This window comes from Peromyscus eremicus, chromosome 20 (genome assembly GCF_949786415.1).
Source record: "Peromyscus eremicus chromosome 20, PerEre_H2_v1, whole genome shotgun sequence".
Taxonomy (NCBI): domain Eukaryota; kingdom Metazoa; phylum Chordata; class Mammalia; order Rodentia; family Cricetidae; genus Peromyscus; species Peromyscus eremicus.
Window position 1 is genome coordinate 21,303,989 of NC_081436.1, and position 9,605 is coordinate 21,313,593.

Here is a 9,605-nt window from a genome sequence, read left to right on the forward strand (position 1 = left end):
ACCTCAAGTGTCCCCACCCTCTGTTCCCCATCCTCTTAATGCCCTTCAGAGATACAGCCAACCTCAGCCTCTATAAACCCTAAAGCGTGGACCTTGCTCACACTTCCCCGTTTTACAGGGTTTGGATAGGACATGAGACGTGGACAAAGTCCATTCTAGAATGGGACAGACTCAAGACCCAATTTAATTCCCTTATCCAGGCAAATGTTAGACACTGGGATTGGAGAGATGAATAAAAATGAAGGCCCAAGCCCGGCGGCGGCGGCGGTGGTGGCAAGAGGCAGAGGCAGGCAGATTTCTGTGAGTTCGAGGCCAGCCAGGACTACAAAGCGAAACAGGTCGGGCGGTGGTAGTGCACACACCTTTAATTCCAGCACTTGGGAGGCAAAGGCTGGTGGTTCTCTGTGAGTTCCAAAGCCAGCCTAGTCTACAGAGTGAGTTCCAGGACAGCCAAGGCTACACAGAGAAACTGTCTCGAAAAATAAAAAACAAAACCAAAACAAAAAAGGTCCAATCATTGCGAACATACTGGCCCACAAAGAGAAAGACAGCAACCTCAGTCATCATCGTGATTGTTGTCTGATGGTGTAGTGGGTGGCTCAGTCAGCACTGGAAGGTTCCTAGGCAGAGACAGGTGGGGTCAATCCACACAGCCGGAACAGCTTGTTCAACCGCTCAGAGGCCCGAAATAGCAATCACTTTGGGGATCTGGGAGCACCTGGGTGAGGCTGAGGCTTACAGGTTGCAGATTCAAGAGAGAGAAGGCTGCCCCAAGGAGAATCTTGGCCAGGAGAAGGGTTGAATTTTGTTCTGAGCACAGCAGGGGGAAGAAGGGAAGAGGGAAAGATAAACCCCAGCTTCCCTCCCACCCCAAACTCCATCTTAGCAGTGGAGCTGGATCCATCCTAGCTGGGCGTGATGTGCTTGGGTGTCTGGCTTGGAACAGACCACTGTGTCCACCTTGGGTCATCTATAAAATGATAGTACTTGGCCAGGCGGTGGTGGCGCAGGCCTTTAATCCCAGCACTCGGGAGCAGAGGCAGGTGGATCTCTGTGAGTTCAAGACCAGCCTGGGCTACAGAGTGAGATCCAGGAAAGGCGCACAGCTACACAGAGAAACCCTGTCTCGAAAAACAAAAAAACAAAAAAACAAAAAACAAAACAAAACAAAAAAAAAAAGACAGTACTCAGTACTACTCCCTACCTGGTCCCTTCTGGTGCTGGGAGTGTGGAGCAGGGTCTGGAGCAGAGGCAAGCTCCATCAAACCAAACCAAAGTTTGCGTTTGTTCTCTGGCCTCCCCAGAGCCCTCCACCGAGGGCGAAGGGAGCTGTCTGCCCAACAGTGCTCCTCCCATCCACGCCCAAGCCCACTTCCAGGATCACAAACACTAAGCCAGCACTGCTTCCTTGTGTCCAGAGACCCCCAAATCTCTCAAAGCGGGGTCTCAGGAACAACCTCCCTGGTCCTCATTTTTTCAGATGCAGAATGGAATCTGTGAGGAATGTGACTGATGATCCCTTTTGTCCCTGGTAGGTGCTCTCTGCAGACAGAGCTCCCCCAGTACAAAAGGAGTAGATTAGGAGTCCCTCGGCCCCTCCCCCTGCCATGTCACCTCTGCTATTCCCAGCCTCTGCCAGGGACATCCTGTGCCCCTGTGACGTCACTAGGCCCTGGGAGCCCAGGCTGTAGCTGACAGGATGTATTTTTAAACTCTCAGGCCTTGGCCAGCTCCCTACCCTCCACCCAGCTTACCCCACCTCACACTCCCTGTTCTGTTTCCCACATCTCAAATTAGTCCTTATGCCCCTCCCTGGGAGGCATCCTTCAGGCTTTTTTTTCCCCTTGATTATTTATTTATTTATTGTGGTTTTTTTTTATATATTATTTTATTTTATAATTAATTTAATTTTACATATCAGCCACGGATTCCCCTGTCCTCCCTCTTCCCACCCCCCAGCCTTCCCCCCCAACGCTCCCCCCATTCCCACCTCCTCCAAGGCAAGGTCTCCCCTGGGGATTCAGCTCAGCCTGGTAGATTCAGTTGAGGCAGGTCCATGTGGTGGACCTTCAGGCTTTTGAGAGGCCAGTGGGGAACCCAGGCCAGTGCTAAGTGTTTATGGTCATGACAGAATGCAGGCCTGCCCAGGGTAAACAGATAAGTCTCTTGAGAAGAAACTGCTTGCACCTCTGGGGGACCCTAAACCCTGGAGAGTACAGGGGGTCCATGATCTCATGTCCAGGGCTAACATCCATCGAGTGGACTCCCTACACAGCTCAAAGTCCTGGCTGGGTCTTAGAGCAGCCACCCAAGCTACGTTTGATTTTCTTTTTTCTTTCTTTTTGTTATTTTGAGACAGGGTTTCTTTGTGCAACAGTTCTGGCTGTCCTGGAACTCTCTTTGTAGACAGGCTGGCCTCGAACTCAGAGATCCACCTGCCTCTGCCTCCAGAGTGCTGGGATCAAAGGTGTGCCCCACCATGCCTGACTAGAATCTCCGTCTCCTAACAGTTCAGTTTAGAATGGCAAGAGGGTGAGACATAGGCTCTGGACCTAGACAGACCGAGTTTGAATCCTGCCCCTGGCATTTCTCAGCTGTACTGCTTTGGGCAGATTATCTCACCTCTCTATGCCTGTTTGCTCACTTGTACAATGGGGTCAACATATGTAATTCCTGAGGAGAACCCTGGGAAAGATGGCTTGGGAACATGCCTGAAAAGCACCCAGCATAAGGCCTGACATCTAGGAGTGTCCAGCCAGTATCAACATGGTCGTCCCTCTTATAAACACTGCTGGGAATCTTTAACGGTCTAGCCATGAATCTTAGGACTCCAACATGGTCCTTGTCCCCAGGGCTCATATGTCCAGAGATCTGGGGGGAGATGAGGGAGAGTGCAGCTCTGACAGGGCCTCCAGGAGATGAAAGTGCCCACAGAAGTTGTCAGAGCACCCCTGGCCAGAGTTACAGGCAATTGTGAAGTGCCTGATATGGGTGCTGGGAACCAAACTCAGATCTGCAAGAGTAGTCCGTGCTTTTAACCACTGAGCCGTTTCTCTAGCACCAAACTCTCTTTTCTTATCTGTAAAATGGGCATTAAGGTCCTTTAAAAGGAGGTTGGGCTGGGTGGCGGCTGCAGCGGCGGCGTACACCTTTAATCCCAGCACTCAGGAGGCAGAGCCAGATCTCTGTGAGTTCGAGGCCAGCCTGGTCTATAGAGTGAGATCCAGGACAGGTACCAAAACTACACAGAGAAACCAAAAAAAAGGCTTTGAGTCCAGTCTCCAGCACACACACACACACACACACACACACACCACTTAAAGGGTTGTTCTGAGAATGAAATAGATATATACAAATCATTATTTACACATAAATGTCCAATGAATGCTCAGTAATTCAGCTAGCCTGACTTTGAGCTTAGGATAGTTACTCCCCCAACTCTTCCATCCCCTTCCACTCTCCACCCCTGCCAGCAGGTCCATAGCCTCCATGTCTAGGGGCAGGGTTGGGAATCAGATGCTATGCTCACTTAGGAGGAAAACCCTGCAAGGGTCTGAATGTAAATGCAAATAAGGAGTAACTGTGGCGAGAAGGAGAGAGATTATCTACCTATCGGGGTGGGGGTGGGGCATTAGAAGCGGGGTGTGCTGCCCCCTCTAAGGGGATACTGTCATACTGCTGACTGAGCTGGTCATTCGGCTCTTGCACTCCTGGCATGAGGATGAAAGTCCCTTGTATCCTGGTTCCTGGCCCTCTGCCAAATAAGAGGGCTCCTGGATGTGGGCACACACTCGTAGGCCTTGATACACACACACACACACACACACAAAATCATACTCACACAACTGAAGACACATGGATATTTCAGGTCACAGGCCTCAGGGCAGGGGAGGCCGCAGAGATGTCCTATTTGACAGCAGGACATTGAGGCCCCATGTTTCTTGTCTTCTTCTTCTTCTTCCCAAGTCCACATACTGCTTGCCTGCACACAGTACTCACCCGAGAAAGCGCCTCAGCCTCAGTTATAACATAGCAAGGCCAGCTCAGCTCCCCATAGAGTTCCAGTCCTTGCTCACATTTATCATTCCTTTTGACAGCCAGAGAAATCCAGGCTTGGGGCCGGCTTGTCAACTGTATCCAGAGGGTTAGGGAAAGAGGGTACAGCTCCAGGTTGACTCTCTCATCTCATACCCTGTGCTCTGGTTGAACTTGAACTCAGTTCTCCAATGTCACTTTTTCCCCAGTTTCACTCTTTGGAACCTATGAGTCCAGCCCCCCCAACTCCCCCCAACCTCAAAGCCTAGAAGCCCAGTCTGCGGCAGTGGGTCCAGGGTCTGTGGATATCCCTCGACTGTGTACACTACAGTCCCCGGAAGGCCGGTAGTGCAGAGAGTGAGTCCGCTGGTGTTCCACAGTTCCATCTGGCGAAAGGTTGGGGAGACTTTCCTCTGAGGACAACTCCAGAAGCAAGACCCCAGTCACTGCCCTGCATGTGCCTGAATCGCCACCTAGTGGTGGCTGGCCTCGTTACCACGACAACATGGATCCTGCTGGGTAGTCACAGAGAAAAGCAGGAGTCTAAGGAGTGCAGAAGCCTCTCCAGGCAGCACAGACAGGCAGTAGGTGTAGTGGGTAGCCATTCCAGCTTTGATCTGGAAGTTCCAACCCCCACTGAGGCTTCGGTAACTGTCACGCCTACAAGGCAGGGCCAAGAGAGGACCCTGAAGACCCGAGATCCGGATGTGGCTGGAGGTAGGCCGAGCAGAGTTCTCCAGAGAACACCACTGCACTACACCTTTCCTAGACGCCGCGACCTACCTATCCCTTCATTTGTGAGTTACCCCACAAAATAAACCTCCCTTTTAACTACGTGGAGTTGCCTTAATAATTTCACCCATAAGTAGGTGCTGTAACATAGGAGGCACCCGCTCAAAGAACTAGACCTGAATACCAGGTAGTGCCTGGGGAGCAGGAGGCTGGCCACTGTGGGCCTTTTGACGTGAGCACAGATTTGGCTCTGGGTGTAATGGGAGCCATAGAACATGCTGGGTGGATGCAAGGCTGCTGTGAGGACAGACTGCAGGTGTACATCTGGGATTAGGAGGATGCTGACCAGGGGAGGGTGGGTAAGATGGCAGGCCATGACTGGATTTGAGAACTGGAAGGGTTGTTGGGTGGGATGGGGCTGTGATCTAAGGGTGTCAACAGTGACTCTGGGAAGGGAAATGGGAGGGAAGACATGGTGCCTGCACGTATAGTCCTAGCTGCTACTTAGGAGACTGAGGCAGGAGGATTGTTTGAGTCTAGGGGTTCAGGACCAGCCCGAGCAAAACAGGAAAACCCTGTCTCAAAACAAAAATGATGAGAAAGAGAGAGAAAGAGACGGAGAGAGATATATATTTTTAAAATTGGGGGAGGCAGAGAGATGGCTCAGTTGGGTGGAGGCTCTTACCACTAAGCCTAATGGCCTGAGCTCAGTCCCTGGGACCCACGTGGTGGAGGAAGTGGTCTTCTGACCACATGTGCACTGTGATGTGCATGTATAGGTATGCACATATACACATGTTCATATATACAGAGAGAATAAATAAATGTAATGAAAATTTAAGGAAGAAAATGAATGAGCCAGATATGGTGGCACACTCCTTTGATCCAACAGGAGGTAGAGGCAGGTGGATTGCTCTAAGTTCAAGGCTGGTCTGGTCTACATACAGAGTTACAGGCCAGCCAGGGTTACATAGTGAGACCTTGTCTCAAAGGTATACACATTAAACAAACCGCTCTATCACCAAAAGTCCCACCCCAGGGATGCTGACTTCTATACAGCTGTATAGGTGCCCTCTTACTTCGTTAACCACCCACATTTACATATAAGCAACTCCCAGGAGACACTAGTCTAGTAAGAATGGGTTATTAGAGTGCGCCCCAGAACCTGAGGTTATGGAGCCCCGTGAGGTGGGCACGACAGGATCAAGGAGGAGGCTGGGGGTGAACTGCTGCTCTCACGGGGATCACTTTCCTTTGGGGACCTGTTGTTTGTAAACAACGTCACTGTGAATGTCCTGTCCCTTGTGCAGCTAGGGCGGAGTTACACCTGGGAGAGAGCACAGGTGTGAGTGGCTGGAATCTCAGCTCCAACGTCCCTCTTCACACCCTCCCATAAGGAAACGTGAAGGAGCCAGAACCTGCAGAACTTGGTGGGCGTGGTAGTGCAGGTGGATCTCGGGGGGTTCGAGGCTAGCCTGGTCTACATTGTTCCAGGACAGCCAGGTCCCTATCTAATAAATAAATAAATAGACAGACCTTGTTTATTTTTTTACATTTATTTATTGGAGAAGCATCAAGTGCAGGTGTGTGGAGGTCAGAGGCCAACCTTCAGGAGTGGTTCGAATCTTGCACGGTGTGGATCCATGGCACTGCGGTTGTCAGGGTTAGCCGAAATTGCCAGCCACTTCTTTGTCACTTTTCTTATTAGACCAAGCCCCTAACCCATGGGAAGGTGCTGCTCCCAGAGAAGGTGAGTCAGATCTGGCCACTGTGGCCGACTTCTGCTAGCCCAGGGGAGTTGGAGCAGGGTGGGGATGGGGGTGTCTCCTTTAGCACGGCAGGGCCAGACACTGGCCTCTTGGGTAGGAGGGTATCAATGGCGAAAGCACCGAGCGGTTAGGCTCTTTATCCCAGGTTGGAATCTCAGCTCTGATAGTATATGGGAGAGACCTTGGGCAATTCTGAGCCTCAGTTTCTTCTTCTGTAATGTTTATTTCAGCACCAGGGATTGAACTCGCTGCCTTAAGCACACTAGGTAAGCCCTGCACTGCTGAGTTACATCTCTATCCCACTTTGTTTCTTCTTTCTTCCTCCTCCTCCTCCTCCTCCTCCTCCTCCTCCTCCTCCTCCTCCTCCTCCTCCTCCTCCTCCTCCTCGAGACAGGGTCTCTCTACATAGTCCTGGCTGTCCTGTAGCTCACTCTGTAGACCAGGCTGGCCTCACAGCTATTCCTGCCTCTGCTTCCTGAGCGCTGGAATCAAAGGTGTGCGCCACCACGCAATGCTCGGCTCTCTTCCTCTTTAAAGACGGATTCCATTCTAGAGTGTTTTCAGGGTGGACCAGGACAGTGAGGCAGCGGAAGTGGGAGCAGCAGATGAAGGCCTGAAGACGTTTTTCTCCACTAGCAGGGACCCCCGAAAGCTAATCTGCAGTACACCCCACTGGTGGAAGGTAAGCAGAGGCTCACAGGACACCCCGGTGCCTGCTGCCTGGATCACAATTGAAAATAAAAACAAAAACAAGGCTGCTGGCTGAATGTGATGATACAAACCTCTAGCTGTGGAGGTGGTGGCCAGCCTGAGCTATATAGTAGTAACACGAGGTTGTCTCTTAAAGTCAACACCCAGTGGTTGGAGAGATGGCTCAGTGGTTAAGAGCTCGTACTGCTCTTGCAGAGGTCCTGAGTTCAATTCCCAGCACCCAGGTGAGGCAGCTACCAACCAACTGTAACCGCAGCTCCAAAGGCTCCAATGTCGCTGGTCTCCATGGACCCCGGACTCAGGTGCACATACCCTCATACAGACACAGATAACTAAAAGTTATATATTAAAAAGAAAACACCTATTAATCCCAGTACTCAGGAGGATGAGGCAGGGGGTTGTGAGTTTCTCAGGGTTTATTTGCAGAATGGCTGTTCTTTCTTTCCTTTTCAGATTTGGTTTTTTGACACAGGGTTTCTCTGTCATGAAACTCACTATGTAGACCAGGCTGGCCTTGAACCTGGAGATCTGCCTGCCTCTGTATCCCAACTGCTAGAATTAAAGGCATGTGCCACCATCTCCTGGCCAGAATGGCTATTTTAAAAAGCCTACTGGGACAGCCATTCTCCGAACTTCAGATGCATCTTTCTCTTTTACAAATAAAATTACAAATGGTTCCTGGTCCCTCAAACCACAGGGATTCCCAAGTATGAACAACTTTGGCTATAAACATGGGGGAGGCCTTGCTGAGGAAGCAGGAACTGCTAGGAATGGAGGCAGAGAAGGGTTTGAAGGATGGGGGCAGAGGAGATGAAAAGGAAACTTTTTGTTGTTTTCCATCTGTGTAGCCCTGGCTGTCCCGGAACTCACTCTGTAGACCAGGCTGGCCTTGAACTTACAGAGATCCTCTGCCTCCCGAGTGCTGGGATTAAAGGCGTGTGCCACCACCGGGCTGGGAGAGAGACTTGCTTCGGGTACTGCTGAGGGTGGCACACCCACTCCGAGTCACTTCATGCCCTGGAGGAGAGCTCCTGAGTAACTCTGAGCAGCATACCCAGAGGTGCCAATGCAGAGCCACCAATAAACCAAGCCAGGGCTGGTGCCCTGCAGATGGCTACAGCCTTGTTTATGAGACTTGTCTTTGGAGAGCTAGAGAGATGGCTCAGCGGTTATGAGCACCATTGGCTCTTGCGAAGGAAGGACCAGAGTAACTCCAATGGAGGGGGTCTGATGCCCTCTTCTGGCTTCCACAGGCACCTGCATGCATTCATTCATACACACTCACTCAAAACAAACAAAACTCTTGCTTGTGAAAAATCTCATGAACACAGAAAATTGGGCGAAAGGGAAAACAGAAAATTCTGACTTCTACTCTGGACCCAACATTTCCTTTTATGTTGTGAATACGACAGGGAGGTAAATGGTGCCCTGAACACAGCCATGTAGCCACGAAGAACATAGCTGTGTAGCTCAGGCTAACCTCTAATTGATGATCTTCCAGAATTGCTGGAATTCACAAACAGCTCCCCCCTGAAATATACTGTCTTTTGTGTGTGCTGTTTTATGTGTGTATGCATGATGTTCATGCCGTCACACACACACACACACACACACACACACACACACACGTAGGTCTGAGGACAGCCTTGGGTGCTGGTCCTCACCTTCCACCTCATCTTGAGATGGTGTCTCATTTGCAGCTGTGTGCACTATGGAAACTGTCTTATGCTAGGGTCCTCCCACCCGCACCGGAAGCATTTTATTCATTTAGCTATCTCATCTTTCCAGCCTTTTTACTTTATCTATTTACATTTATTTATTTGTTTGACTTTTTTTTTTTTTTTAAGACAGGGTTTCCTCTGTGTAGTCCTGGCTGTCCTGGAACTATGTAGACAGGGTAGCCTTGAGCTCACAGAGATCCACTTGCCTCTGCCTCCTGAGTTATGGGATTAAAGGCACAGGACTTTAAAGTTTTTTTATTATGATTATGGTGTATGTGTGTGAGAGTGTAGGTGGACACATGCTACAGCATGCATGTGGGGGTCGAAGACAATGTTAACTAGTCAGTTCTTACCTCCCACCTAATTGAGACAGAGTCTCTCCTGTTTCTGGGTTGTGTACTCCAGGCTAATTCACCTGCTGGTTTTCCTCTGAGTCTCTGATCTCAGCAGGAGTGTTGTGATTACATACACAAACTACTACACTCAGCTTTGTTAGTTTTTAAAATTTATTTCATTGTACACACACACACACACACACACACACACACTCTCTCTCTCTCTCTCATGCTGGAGCACACAGAAGCCAGAATAGCTCCCCTGGAGCTGGAATTAGAGGTGTTCTAGGCTGGAAATGGGT

The 9,605-nt window shown here is 50.3% G+C and overlaps 1 protein-coding gene across 3 annotated transcripts in view; it reads left to right on the forward strand.

Annotated features, from left to right (window-relative positions):
• Rangap1 (Ran GTPase activating protein 1) overlaps nt 1-9,605 on the forward strand; it is a 187,870-nt gene that overhangs the window by 52,613 nt on the left and 125,652 nt on the right. The gene's annotated exons all lie outside the window — the stretch shown is intronic.